The sequence below is a fragment of the Corvus moneduloides genome, chromosome 23 (assembly GCF_009650955.1).
Source record: "Corvus moneduloides isolate bCorMon1 chromosome 23, bCorMon1.pri, whole genome shotgun sequence".
Taxonomy (NCBI): domain Eukaryota; kingdom Metazoa; phylum Chordata; class Aves; order Passeriformes; family Corvidae; genus Corvus; species Corvus moneduloides.
In genome coordinates this window covers 405,819-420,813 of record NC_045498.1, presented here as the reverse complement: position 1 = coordinate 420,813, position 14,995 = coordinate 405,819, and the positions used below count along the sequence as shown (strand labels likewise).

At 53.3% G+C, this 14,995-nt stretch overlaps 1 long non-coding RNA gene across 1 annotated transcript; it reads right to left on the bottom strand.

The window, feature by feature from the left end:
• Positions 1–4,959: 4,959 nt before the first annotated feature.
• On the bottom strand, positions 4,960–14,640 carry LOC116455167. Its single transcript, XR_004244313.1, has 2 exons — positions 13,848–14,640; positions 4,960–10,374 (listed from the first exon to the last, which is right to left on the bottom strand). It is a non-coding gene; the product is annotated as an uncharacterized LOC116455167 (long non-coding RNA).
• Between the last annotated feature and the right edge of the window lie 355 nt (positions 14,641–14,995).

Below are 14,995 nucleotides of genomic sequence, written 5' to 3'. Positions count from 1 at the left end.
AAACCAGACACAAAACGTGGATGTGCTGCAGGTGCAGAAAGCAGCAACCCCTCTGCCTCCCCCCAAAACCTTCTCCTCAGAAACAGAGGGTCCTCAGACCCGAGCTCCCTCTGGAAATGAAGGCAGGATTTGTGTCTTGGGCCATGTCTGCATCAACACCAATGTCAGCAGAGATTTTGCCCCAGCCCTATCCCATGCTCTGGGATGCTCCCAGAGAACCTTCTCATCCAGGAGCTGGACAGGAGCCAGTTCAAGCTCTCCAGAATGGCTCCAGAGTGTTGACAAAACTGAAGGGGACACATCCTAATCCCAGCTGAGACACCCAGGGAGATGCCCAGGAGGACCAAGTCCCCATCCCTCACCCCCAGCCAAAGCTCAGAGGTTTGGGAATTCAAGTGTGCAAAGTTTCTCTCCACCCTCTCCCATCTATAAATCACCCCTCAGACATTTGGGTTGGGGAAATAAATAGTCCCTGCCACGAGCAGCAAGAGATAAAGTTGTAAGTGTTCAAACATGTGTCTAATCCCTTTAATAGATCTCTTGCTATTAATTTCAGCACTCGCTGTGGCTCTGCCAGGCCCTGCCATCATTCCTGGGGATGATATCTGCAGGTGGCCTGTCTGCCCCATCCAAACCCTTTTCATATTTCAGACTCCGGGCACTCCTCGCATTCAGCTCAAAGCAGCCAAACACCACAGGAGCCACTGAGACACAAATCTGCCACCCATCCCATGGGGTCACAAAGGGCTGGAGGGGACAAGGAAGAGGGCCCAGGCTCATTTGGCAGTGGCAGCCTCCAACACAGCTCCAGGCTGGCACAATTCTCCCGTTCACTGAATGCTGGAAGGGGCATTGGCTCAGGATCCGTGTGGGACAGTGCTGGGCACAGCACCTCAAGACATGGAGGGGCTGGAGCGTGTCCAGGGAAGGGAACGGGGCTGGGGAAGGGTCTGGAGCCCCAGGAGTGGCTGAAGGAGCTGGGAAAGGGGCTCAGGCTGGAGCAAAGGAGGCTCAGGGGGGCCCTTGTGGCTCTGCACAAGTCCCTGACAGGAGGGGGCAGCCGGGGGGGTCGGGCTCTGCTGGCAGGGAACAGGGACAGGAGGAGAGAGAACGGCCTCAGGCTGGGCCAGGGGAGGCTCAGGGTGGACAGCAGCAGGAATTTCCCCATGGAAAGGGTGCTCAGGGATTGGAATTGCCCAGGGAGGTCTGGAGTGCCCATCCCTGGAGGTGTCCAAGAAAGGGCTGGGCATGGCACTCAGGGTTCTGGGCTGGGGACAAGGTGGAGATCGAACACAGCTCGGACTTGGTGACCTTGACCTTTTCCTGGCCTCAGTGATCCTGGGATCCTGTGACAGTTTGGAAAAGAGTAGCATTGACCTGAGAGTCTCCAGAACAAATCTGGGCAGTTTGTGCCCTCATAACCGACCTCCCTGGGCACACTGAAGGTCAAGTGGCGAAGTTTCCTCTCTGCTCTAATCAGCGCTGGGCTTTTAAGAGACAACAGAGAGCAATCGAGGCGTCTCCGTGTCCTTCCCAGAAGTTAACGGGCCCTGACGCCTCATCCTGGCACTGAGAAAGCTCCAGCAGGAGCTTCTGGGCTGACTTTGCAGCTGCCACGTCTCCGTTGTCCCCGTGGATGCCCAGCTCAGCACCTTCCACCCACGCGGAGCGTGGGAGCTGCTCAGCGACCGTGGCCCCAGGGCCAGGGGGGATTTACAGCCCCAAATTCTCCCAGCTCAGCTCAAACCTGTGCCCATCAAAGGGCAGCGCTGCCCGAGGAGAGGGCAAAGGAAAGGATCCAGCGAGGACGTGGGGATTGCAGCGTCCTCCGAGCACACCCAGCCTGTTTGAACAGCCACGTGCGCACAGATGCTTCCAGCAAAAACTGCTGGGCATTAATTCACGGGCAGCTCGCTCATAAAGCTGGGCCAGGCACAGGAACTGAGCTCTGCATCCACTTTTCATGTCCCCTGTCCCTCTCTCTCCGTGCCTTTGTTGGGATGCCAAAGCCAATCAGGAGGTGCTGAACCTCCCTGGCTCGTCTTCATTTCTGGTAAATAATGACCATTAGTATTCAGGCCAAAGACCTCACAGCATTACCCAGTTCAATATTTGCTGCCCCTGTAACAAAGGCAATCCATTTCACATGCAGAACGTGGGAGCACAGCCTTTTGTTACTCGAGTTTCTTAAATTTTTATCTCAGAAATCAATGAAGGAATTGGAATTCCACATCTCATTTTATGGCCCAGAGAAAAAGAGAGAGACCACAAGGGAAAATTATGAAAGAGGGGGAAAGGAATGAAAAACAACACCCAGGCTCATCCAGATATCCTCATAAATTCTTTAACAATTTAATTACTGGGCATTCTGTGCTGTGGTTTTACAGCTCTGAATGAGGGCTGGGGTTATTTTGTTGTGGGTTTTTTCCCTCCTGCAGAGTCTATAGAATTGCTTGTGGTTTGAAGTTGATCTTCTTGGAGAAAGAAATTATTCTCCATCCAATTAATCTAATTAGATTAAATCAAGTTGTAGAGATCTGTGCAGCAGTGTGAGTGATTAGGAAAAATTACCTTTCTGCAAAGAGTTTAAATTTAATTTTAGTTCCATAATCTGAAGCCCGAATAAAGGAAAGCGCAATTTTCACTGCAATCCTTCGTGCCACGCTGCCTCCTTCCTGGGAGAGCAAATTCCAGCTGCATCCAAACAAATCCCCCTCGCGTTTCGTGGCTCAATCCATGCGAAACCAGTGGATCCCATTTTCCAGAAGGACATGGGAAGCCAGACTCTGCTCAGGATCACACGAGGGTGGTTGGGAGCTGCACTGGGGGGGTGGCAGGGTTTGGGTGGGGGCTGCTCCAGGAGTGACTTCTGTGAGAAGGTTCTGGAACATTCCCTGGTGGAAGGGACCCAAGGTCAGCTTCCAGCGTAAAGGGCCTGAGGGAATGGCTGGAGCTGGGCCAGGGGAGGGTTGGGCTGGGTATCAGGGGAAGGTCCTGCCCCCAAAGGGTGCTGGGACACTGCCCAGGCTCCCAGGGAATGGGCACACTGCTTCATCTTTGCCCTTGACGGAAAGAGGTGAAGGAAAAAGGAAAAAGAGATGGTGGGAAGGGGAGTGAGGGGGAAAAATGAATTGCTTAAAACTCCTGTTACTGTTCATTACCTCCTTCATTAGCTCCTGCTTGCTGCGAGTGCCAAGGTTCATTTCCCAGCTGGCAGTGCCCAGTGCCAGGGCTGCCAGGGCTGCTGATCCCATTAATGCTCCCTGGGACCGAGGGGGCTCGGCTGGGGCTGCGGAGCCAAATCAGTGTGACCAGTGTCCCTCTGCAGCACATCCATAACTGTCCAGTGGTGGTGGAGGGAGGGAGGGATGGATGGAGGGAGGGAGGGATGGATGGATGGATGGACAGATGGAGGGATGGATGGATGGATGGAGGGATGGATGGAGGGATGGATGGAGGGATGGATGGAGGGATGGATGGATGGAGGGATGGATGGATGGATGGAGGGATGGATGGATGGAGGGATGGATGGATGGATGGAGGGATGGATGGATGGATGGACAGATGGAGGGATGGATGGATGGATGGAGGGATGGATGGATGGATGGATGGATGGATGGAGGGATGGATGGATGGATGGAGGGATGGAGGGATGGATGGACAGATGGAGGGATGGATGGACAGATGGAGGGATGGATGGATGGATGGAGGGATGGATGGAGGGATGGATGGATGGAGGGATGGAGGGAGGGATGGAGGGATGAATGTATGGAGGGATGGAGGGATGGATGGATGGAGGGATGGATGGATTGATGGATGGACAGATGGAGGGATGGATGGATGGAGGGATGATGGATGGATGGAGGGATGATGGATGGATGGATGATGGATGGAGGGATGGATGGATGGGAGGAGGGAGGGATGGATGGAGGGATGGATGGATGGATGGATGGATGGGAGGGAGGAGGGAGAAATGAGGGATGGATGGATGGATGGATGGATGGATGGGAGGAGGGAGGGATGATGGATGGATGGATGGATGGATGGATGGATGGATGGATGGGAGCAGGGATGGATGGATGGATGGATGGATGGATGGATGATGGATGGATGGATGGATGGATGGATGGAGGGATGGACAGATGGAGGGATGGGCTTGGAGTGTTGGCTGGGAGCAGGGACAGAGAGGGAGATGGCGCCTGCTGGCAGATGGAATCACAGAAAATTACTGAGATTGGAAAAGCCCTCCAAGACAACCTGTGACTGATCCCAGAGCACTGAGTGCCACCTCCAGTCTTTTTTTGGATACCTCCAGGGATGGGGACTCCAAACCTCCCTGGGCAGCCCCTTCCGATGCCTGGCCACCCTTTCCATGGAGAAATTCCTGCTGATGTCCAACCTGAGCCTCCCCTGGCCCAGCCTGAGAATCAAAGAGGAGATCCTGGTGCAGAGACAGCAGGAGGGGATGCTGCAATCAGAAACTGCATGAAAACCTTTCCTTTCTTTGGTGACACCAGGCCAGGTGATGCTGCACCAGTCACCCGAGGGGCTCATTTGTATGAATCATCTGGCTTTCTGTAATATTAAAATGTGCTTTTTGCAGAAAATCCTCAGAATTCCTTTCAAATCGGCTGCGTCTCCGCACAGCCCCACAGGCTGGGTACGGCCAGGACAGCCAACACCCTGTTCTGAGTGAAAACAGCAGAGAGGTGAGACAGCAAGGTCTGAGCACAGAGAATGTTCACCTTTTACCTCAGGGAATATCACTTTCTATGGATTTTTGCTGGCACCTACTTGTAGCTTGTTCATGTTTTCTGTGCTCCATTCCCACCGGAGACAACTTGCAGGGTTTTCCTTTGGGCCTCTCTTGAAAAAATAAGGATTAAGAAAAGAAAAAAAAATTCAATATTCCGGTGAGGAAAGGAGGGTGGGAGCTGCTGGCAGAGATGGAACAGCCTGGATGGCACAGGGACCCTGTTTTTATTGAGTTTGGATGTTGTGAACTGAGATCTTCATCCTGCCAGGAGCTCCCCAGGGGTGGCGAGGTCTTGTTTGATTTCGCAGCCTCCTGCTGCAGGAACGGCCCTGGTGGGAATGCACTGGGGTGTCCTGGCTGCCATCAGAACATCTCCAGCCAGACAGGTCCACGCCTGCCTTGGGATGCGCCTTTTAGAGAAACAACACCAACATCTGGGATTTCCGTTCCCTAAACCTGTGTTTCTGAGGGGCTCACTGGGAAGGAGGTTGCTTCAGGCATGGTCTGCGGGTTCCTGAGCTCTGCTTTTGAGGAAAACTCCGACTTTTTCGTGTTTCTTGCCTGTTTTCCTGCACAGCCTCCAAGGAAAGACTCTGTGACGTGGTGTCATCCCTTCCCTGGCTGGAGCTGTGCTCACACCTGCATCTCACTCCTGGGGACTCTTCCAGAAATCCTAAACATCCAACAAAAACTTGTCCCTGCCCCAAAGACCTTGAAACCTAAATCCATGGGAAGTTCAGAGAGGGAAGGAGAGACAAGCACAGAGAGGACAGTGATTTATCCAAGGTCACCCAACAAATCAGTGGCAAAGGATGTTCCAACCCCGACAAAAGTCCCTCATAGCACAAAAATATTTTCTTGTAATGCAAAAAATCCTCTTTCCTATATTTAGCTGCAGAATTACTCCTGAACACATTAGTTCTCCAGGCTCCTCGGACAAAATAATGTTATTAGACCGAATGCCAGTGGAGGCAAAGAAGATTTGACATTTCACTGCAAATTGCACCCAGGACTATTAAGGAAGGGGAACTTATTTGGATGCGCTGCAGGCACGGGCTCTTCAGATTTACACTTTTCAGTCAGAGCTGCCTGCAACCCTTCTGCCAAATCTGAGGAGAATTTCATACTTTTCCCCTCCTCTCCCTCTCTTTACTCTGAGACAAATCTCCAGGAAAATTCATTACACGGTTTAAGCGATGGGATTTATCATTCCATTCAGCTTCCCCAGCTCGCAGCTCTCCTTGCTGTCACACCAGCGAGGTAATTCTAATTTGTTTCTTTCATATTTCACCCGTGATGTGCGACTCCGGATGATGGGGAGAAAATAGAGACGAGAGCAGGGAATGGCTCGGGGCTGGACAGGACAAATTCCAGCGGCTGCGTCACTGTCTGGGGCTGGGGAGCCTCGGGAAAAGGGAAGGCGCTCCAGGCCAGTTCATGGGGACCTAATGCCAACCTCTCTCGGGGCTCCTGCACAGCGTGGGGGCAAGCCAGGAGCACAGGTGGGTTTGTCACCTGCCACAGAGAGGGTTCATCACCCCAGAGAGGGGCTCTGGCTCAGCTGTCCTTGGGGGTGCTGCATTCCCACGTGGTCAGAGCCCTTCTTTCCACCCAGTGTCTCCTCCCTGCAAAGCACCAGGGTGGAAGTGAAGCCTTTCACTCAGGGAACACTTCACACCTCTGAGTGATGGGGAATCTCTGCCGGGTGCTTGGTGTCACCAGGACAGCGTCCTTCTGAGACAGGACCCCCAAACTGAGAGGGACTGGCAAGGCCAGCAGTTGGCTTGGTCACAAACACCCTGGAGCATCAGGGAAAAGCCACCAGAGCCTGAAGGGACCCAAGGCAGTGCCCAGGACAGATGCAGCATCCTCATCCCTGTCCCCCATCATGGCTCAGGGTCCAGGTCCCATCTTAGGGGAGGTGACAGTCCCTGCATCCTGTGCACCCTCCCTCCTTCCCCCAGCCCAGGGGGAACTTCCACAGGTCACTGAGCAGCTGGGAAAGCCTCGAGTGGGAGGACCAGTTTTGGACAAGACCCTAAATCTGGCACCTGAGTGCCATTTTCAGTAAGCCCTTTGTTAGGCTGACCTTTATGCAGTGTAAATAATAAACCAATGGTGTTTCCTATTAGCCTTGTACAAATACAGCTGCTAAATAAACACTGTGGCCATACACCTGCAGGGTTTGTTCCTCTCTGCCTGGAGTTATCACCCCATAAACAAGAAGCTGCTCCACACGATCACCTAATTGATCCATTTTGCCTGATTCCCAATAAGCTATAAAAAGGTACATTTGCTGTGGGGAAAACCAGGGTTTTTATCATCTTCTGCCTCATCTCAAGGGAGGATGAAAGGAAGAAGCCCACTTTATGTTTGCTAAAATATTTAGAACAAGCTATGAAAGATAGAAAACATTTTAGAACAACTGTAAGTTATATTAATACGAGAGCCCATCCTCGAGAATAAACTGCAGCCCCAGGCAGGTAAAAAAGCTGTTAAAGAGATAAAGAGATCGTCCTTTGAATTGATACGGATCTGATTTGGTTGCAGCACCATTCCCATGCAGTTCCAACATTCCTTCTCCACTAATACCGAATTAATTCATTTTGATTATTGTTATTACGGCGAATGGCAAACGGAATTAGCGGTGATGAATCAGGCGCTCGCTGGGGAGCGCGGGTTGGGCTCTGCACCTCCCGCCGGGACGCGCCGGGCCCTGCGCAGGCTGCGGGGCCGTAAAAATGATGGAGGGGACGGGGAAGGGAATCATCTGGCAGATTAAAAAGATTCCTTGCAAGGTAACGTCTGCCAGCCTCTGTACAAGACCCAAGATCATCCCTGTGATCTGCAGGGAGAGGCAGAGGAGTTCTTTCCCCGTTGAACGCCAGGTTTGGCTTGAGGGAGAGTGGCGTGGCTGGGGCAAGTGCCAGGGCTGAGCCTGGCCCAGCAGAGCAGCCAAGGGGCAGCTGCTGCAGCTGCAGGGGTTGCCATCTGAGAGGCAAATTTCAGCTGCAGAAAGGGGAGCAGGTCTGGGAAGCAGCTCCAGGGCTGCTGTATCGCAGCCCAGACCAGGTTTGCAATCAGCTCCAGGATTTCTCTCCTGCTTGACTTGAACAGAGTTGGGGTTTTTCCCCACAGCATTACTGGGATAAGGGAGAATCACAGAATGAAAGAATGATTTGAGTTGGAAGAGACCTTTAAAGACCATCCAAGTGCTCCTTCCACTACCCCAGGTGCCTCCCAGCACCTCGTACCTGCTCCTGCAGCCTCCTCCGAGTCTGGTGGAGGTGTCTCCAAACCTGGGCCCTTGGCATGGTCAGGATCAGCTCTGTCCGTCCCAGAGCTCCAGAACCAAGGACAGCTTTGAGGTGCTGAAGTCACCACAGAGCAGATGCCATGTCTTTGTCTGTTTGTTTGTTTGCAGACACGGGAGTGGTGCAGAGCTGTTCAGCAGCTCCAGTCCTCCCGTGCCAAGCCAGGGCAGCAGCAGAGCCGTGTCTGCCTCCGCTGAGCCCAGTGCAGGAGCAGGGAGGGATGCACAGGTGGATGTGCAGGAGGGAGCACCAGGAGGGCGCAGTCCTGGCTGGAAAAGGACCTGGTCTCCCGCGTGCCAAGGCCACTGCCTGTTCCCATCCCATATCTGAGCCAAACTGGGGTCCTGAGGTGCAGGGATGTGGGAAGGAGGGGACGGTGGCAGGGGCAGGTGCACTGCTGATCCTGAGTGCGGTGCTCCTTTGGGGTGAGATGTGGGAGGCACCGATACCCCTCAGGGGTGTTTATCACAGCAGCAGCCCTGGCAGCAAAGCAGAGTTTGGGAGTGAGGGAGGGGGTGGCCACATCTCCCATTTCCCAGCGTCTCAACAAGCTCAGCATCGCCTCGGCTGCTTCGGGAGGGGTTTTCTTACCCTCTGAACCACTGCAGGGCTCCAGCATCCCTTCCCTCTGCGCATCCATCTCTGCCCCCCCTTCCCATGTCTGGGGACGCAGCTATTTCTGTATTACAGGGAAGTTTTAGGAGCAGAATCCATTAGGGGCTCATTTACAGCCGTGCCCTAAGGCAGCCACAGACCTCGCTTCAGTGAGATGATGGACTCATCCATCAACAGCTCCTCACTGGCCTGCTCTGCCTGGGAGCAGCTGTACTGGGCCCCAGCCCACGCCCACGCCCATCCTCTGGCTCTCTGGGCAGCCTGGAGATGCTGCAGCGCTCCTGGAGCCCTGCGAGCAGCAGTTCCCAGAGAAGCTCCCCCAGCGCTGCCCCACGAGCTGAAGGGAGGAGGTTGCTTTTCCATGCCCTGATCTGCAGCTTCTGCAAATTCCTGGGCTGTGTCCTCCCAGCTGAGTCACAGGGATGGAGTTGAACCCCTCTGGGACTCGGGGAAAGACCCTAATTGTGTCCAAACCTTGCCTTCCTGCAGGGAACGAGCAACAAAATCAGATCCAACATGAATTTCCTCCCAGCTCCCATTTTGATCAGTCTTTTCCCATTTCTCAGAGGCCATTTGTGATAAGGGTATAAGGAGTGCTTCCTGGATCAGATCAAAAGTCCATCGAGGCCAATCTTCTGGAGGGCTGGCACAGAGACAGGACAGGCCATAAACCATTCCCAGCTCTGGCCATCTGCAGCTCGGGCCCATCCGAGCCAGATGCAGCTGTGAGTAACCTGCATTTAAAAGCCCCTGATGGCCCTTTCTGGCCACGCTTCTCTAATGCCTTTCCAAACCCATCTCTGTGTTTGGCCTCCCCTGGCCCTGCCCTGAGTTTCACAGTTGGATCAGGCACTGTCTGAGCGTCCTTCCTCCATGAGGGCAGAGATAAAGTTATCCTGGATTTCATCTGTTGCTGGCACCAAGCTGAACTCAAATCTTTCTTAAATCTCTGCCAGGAAGCGCCAGTCATGCCTGGCCAAAATCTGGTGTGGGGCAGGGCCCGGGTGCCCAAGGGACCCAGAATAAATGTCCCTGGAATCACCCATCTCCATGAGGCACAGCCTGTCCCTAAAATCTCCCCAGTTCTGAGTAAAGGTGCTCCTATTAGGACCATCCCAAAGGTTTGTACTTTCAGGCCTCATAAGTTTTCCCATCACTGTCAGGTTCCTGATCTAATGGGACAGAAGATATTATTTTCTTAAAAAGATGGAGAAGCAAAAGGAATTAAATTACATTTTTCAAAGTTGTGTCTCAAGAGAGGAGCTTGTGCTTCCCTAATCAGGCACGAAGAGAAAGACAACCCTCTCCAGAGGCCGATGTCCTTGGTTCATTTTCAGCTGGAGGAGGGACGGCTCTGTCCCACCCGGCTGGTTATGGACTGGCTCTGATGAGACAATGTCAGCCTGGCTTTCCAAAATTTCCATCAGGCCTGGATCAAGTAAAACACAAACCACAGGTCTCTCAGACCCTGTTTTCAGCCTTCTTGGTTGGAGATGCTCATCCAGGAACACTGTGCTGTTCCCCCTGAAAATTTCCAGAGGGGACTTGAGGACTGGGAAGCCCACAGGTGGAATCTCCTGCTGATCCAGACCTTGTCACTGTTTGGCCGTGAACAGAGTTTCAAGTTTTTTAGGTCTACTGGTGCTCTCTCTGCGCCCCAGGTGGTGGCAATGTTCCTTCTGGTGTGCTCTGGAGTGGATGACAAGAAAGGAAAGATTGCAAGAAATAAAAAGAAAGTTCCTCACAACGAAAGGGATCAGCGCACACCTCGATCTCCTGATGTTAAGCACTGCTGACACAGGCCCTGCACTGCACAAATCTGTAACTTCCTCTAAATTAGCAATTCCACAGACACAGTAGGAGCTTGCATAAGAATTGTCCATAAAGGGAAGAGAGTCACAATATCAGCCTAGCATGAAACCCTGCTTTCTGCTTTTTAATTAAGATTTCAAGCTTGTGTCTCCCCTGAGGTGCTGCGGGAGGTTTTGCCAGATACAAGAAGCAGCCGGGGTCCCTCTCAGCAAATTGGCTTTCCCAGCTGTGCTCACACACCCTCCAACACCAAATTCCACTGCCAAACTCGGGGTACAGCCCCCACAAGAAGGCAAAGCCCCTAAATTGGGGGCTGGGGCCCTTCCCTGCAGGCTCAGGTCCTTTTGTGACTCTCCTTTCCCAGCAGGGTCTCTGTGGAAGCAGCAGGGTCTGGGGTTTGGCCCACGTCACTCTCAGTATTGGCCAGAAAGGCAGCAGCTCCCAAGAATGACATTTCCAGTGTGAGCACCTCTGTTTATTTATTTTCAAAACTATTCTGCACTCTGCCATGTGGCCTCAGCACTCCCTCGGAGCCCCTCTTCCCCTGGCTGCTCCCGCCTGAAGCTGGAAAGGGAAATCAGAGAGACGTGAACAACCAAACAAGTTATCATCCAGAATTAAAGGCAGATGTTGGCATTTGCATTTGTCCCGGTCCATTTCTCCATCATAACCCTATTCCCTCACCTGGAGTCTCAGAGCAGAGCGCAGTGGATTATAAACACCACAAAGACGAAGCAGGGAACCCGGGGCTCCCTGTGGAGTGCCAAAATTACCCCACAGACATGGGGGGCACGACCAGAAATCCCTGCCTCCCTCCCTGCTACATCACTGCCAGTTCTGGGCTCGTTTAGGAGGAGGCAGAGGCACCCCGGGTACCCCAGCACAGCTCTCCCCGGGCGCTGGCAGCCGCCGATGTGTCGGGGCTCATTGCTGCGCACATCCATCACTCCCGGCAATGCTGCCCCTCCGAAGGAAACCTTTCCCGAGCACGCAGAGCTCACACCCAGCAGCCACCACGTCCTTCCCCGCCTCTCGCTGCCTCCCCGCAGGCGGGGCAGGATCCAGCCCAGCCGCTGCCCCAGAGCAGGGATTTGGCTGCGTTTGCACTGAACCCATCATTGCCACCTGCAACGCAACGGGAGAGGCCCAACTCTGAGCCGCCCGTCCCAGTGCTGGCTGTCACCGCGTAGAGGGGACACGGACAAACACTGCCCTGGAAGCACCTCTGGAGGTTTCACAATTACTCCCATAAAGAATTTAATGCGCAGTAAAAGCAGCGAGTGAGTTACCGAGGGCTGCTGCGGAGAGGGAAGCAAATGTTTCGCCCTACGGATGTTCATAAAATATTTAGTAACTTTAAAAAGAGGAGGGGGAAATGCGGTTCGATGAAGCGGGGCTGCAGGCAGCCCGTGGAACGCGGGATTCCTCTCGGACTCGTTACCTGGTGCCGCTCGCTCCTCTCCCCCTCACCACGCACCGGCTTTATTTAGGAGCTGAGATTGGAGCCCGGCTCCGCCAGCACCGCTGCCCTGGATGTAATTAGGCATCAGCAGAGCAAGACTCCCCAGTCAAGGGAGAGTGGAAATCCAGGTCAGGCAGCTCCCTGCCCGCAGCTCCCTGCTCCCAGCTGGAACAGAAGCGAGTTTGGGGAATGTGATGCCGTGGCGTGGCCTTTGCAAGCCCCTGTGTTTAACTGGGGGCAGAGCTAACTGCGTAGGAAGTTTTTTGGAAGAAATGGGTTGGCTGCCCTGGGCAGGGAGCTGGGGGCTTTCACAGAATCACAGAATCCTGTGATTTGGGAGTGGTTTGGAATGGAAGGGACCTTAAATCCCATCCAGTCCCACCCCTGCCATGGCAGGGACACCTCCCACTGTCCAAGGCTGCTCCAAGCCGCGTCCAGCCTGGTCTTGGACACTTCCAGGGATCCAGGGGCAGCCACAGCTTCCCTGGGCACCCTGTGCCAGGGCCTGCCCACCCTCACAGGGAGGAATTTCTCACCTAAACTTCCCCCCTGTAAGTGTGACCCCATTCCCCCCTGTCCTGTGACTCCAGTTCCCCAGGAACAGTCCCTCTCCAGCTCCCTTGAAGCCCCTGTGGATCCCGGAGGGGGCTCTGGGGTCTCCACACACCATTCTCTTCTCTGGGCTGAACAGCCCCCTGTGCTCAGCCTGGTTTTGTGCCCACCCTGCCATGGGGACAGACCAGTTCACGGCACATGAGGAAGACCCATCCAGTGCTCCATCCCACTGCCCTGCTGGCCTTGCACTGGGGTTTGTTGGGGCACTGCTTTCCCCCATTTCCAGCTGAGGCTGGAGCAGGTGCCAGCGGGGCAGCCCCTGCAGGCTGAGCTGCCAGCCCTGGGCTGGGAGAAGCTTGTGGAGCATCTGCCTTCCATAAATGGGGGAAGAGCAGGTGATTTCCAGGCTGGTGTGGAAAAGCCCTCCCGGGAGCCGCGATGCCGTCACTGCCTCGGAGCAGAGCACAGAGCTCCCGATCTGCCAGCGTGGGTGAAACAAGGAGCAAATCAGAGCATCCTCGGAGCGGCTCAGAGAGAGACAGGAGCAGATAAAAATCCCAAACTGCTGTTTTGACATTTGCTCGTCCCAAATGAGGATGAAAAATTCAAAACACGTAGGGAAAAAAATAACGGGAGAACCAGAATCCCGTGCAGTTTCCATTTGGATGTGTCAAAACAACTCAGTTTGGCAGAGCAAGCATCAACCTGCCTCTGCCCACACTGCTGGGGAAGCTGGGGGACGGACACCAAGGTTGGGGTGGCACCCCAGAAGCCACAGAGGAAAGATGATCCAACCTTCCTTGAGGACATCGTGGTCCTGAGCATCTCCCTTGGGGCACACAAACACCTGAGTTCTCATTTGGCTGCAGAAAATACAAATAATCAGGAAAAAAGCATTTTGACAGGAATAAAATCTATTCCTTAGGCTGAAAATATTCTTTTCCTTCAACATAAGTGTGTGTTTTGAGTGAAAAGGAATTAAGTGTCTAAAAAAAGAAGTGCTTTGAATTAAGGCTCATTTCAATTTAGGGCTGGTGAAAGGCAGAACGCCAGGTGTTGTGCAGAGGTTCCTTTGTTCATTGTCACAATTCAACGTGGATTTGCAAAATACTTTGACTATTCTGATTTTTCTGTCAGAAACATTTCAGGTGACAATTTTTACCCCAAAAGCTCCACTTGAGGCAACTCAGACAAAACAGTTTAACATCAGCCTGGAGGGAAGTATTTCGTTCTTACTTCCCCAAAGAAAATGTGCACTTCAAACACTTGCAGGGGGAGAGATTTTGCAGAAATGTCCAGTTTTACAGAAATCCAGTAGAGTAAAGATGCTTACCTGGCAAAATTTTGGGGTCTAGAGCTCTGGAAGTTCAGGGCTTCTCTCACACTGTTGGCTTGGCGTATTTGAAGTCCTCACTGAAGTTTAGATTATTTTTTTCTTTTTCTGCTTCATTTTTTTTCTGTTTTCATTGGAAAAGCCCAATCAGACTTGCCTTGTGCCTTCCCTGCGAGTCTGCCTTGGTTCACCTCGTTCCCAGAGGCAGCCCAGCTCTCTGTGGGGTGAGGCATTGAGGGCAATCCCTGCAGCCCAGAGCAATGGGGCTGCAGGACTCTGTCGAGTCCTTCGAGGCGATGTTTTCTCCTGGCAGAAATGCGCACTTTGGATGGCGGAGCAGGAGCACTTCCAGGCTCCTGGTGGATACAGGGGCTGCAGCCAAATGCTGTAATTCAGAGCAGACCCTCAGCTGGCCTGATTACAGCAGAGCTGCCCCCAAAGCAGTGCTGGCTCAGGATGAGGAGCCATCCAAGCGATCCCTGGCACTGCTGGACTCGCCCAGCTCAGCTCAGCCTGCCCAGGTTTGCAGGATTTCGTGCCACATCTTGGTGGAGAGGTCCACCAGTAAAAAATGGGGACTCCACATGCTCCAAAAGCAGCAATTCTGAATGTAAAAGCAAATGGAAATGTTAAGGTTGGCTCGTGCTCAGAGCACAGCCACAGAGCTCATTCCCGGACCATGGGGAGCTGTCGGAGCAGCAGCCAAACTTCCCAGCCTGGACTCTGAGCTGGGAGGAACCAAACTGGCCAGGACATCTCAGGGTCTTCCCATCATTATTGTTCCTATTATCAGGGAGAAACCCCCAGCACGGCCTTGAAAGCAACACAATTAACAAAAACCCCACAAAAATATGAATGGTCCTCCCAGAAAGGGTTCACATTTCCTTTGGCTAATCATCCCGTGATTCCGGCTGAGCCAAATCCTAAATTCTAAGAAAAACTCCGTCATCGCCCTTCTGTTTGAAGGGAAGCTGCCAACATGTCTCACCCATAATCGTCTGGATCTGAGGAGAGACATCCAAATTTATGATGGGAGGCAGAGAGCCAAGTCCATTGATCTCCAGTGAAATCCCTCTGTGAGAAATCCCTCACTCCCGTGCTGGCGGGAAGAGCCAGGCTTTGCCTGCGTGGCTGGATTTGTTCTCCAG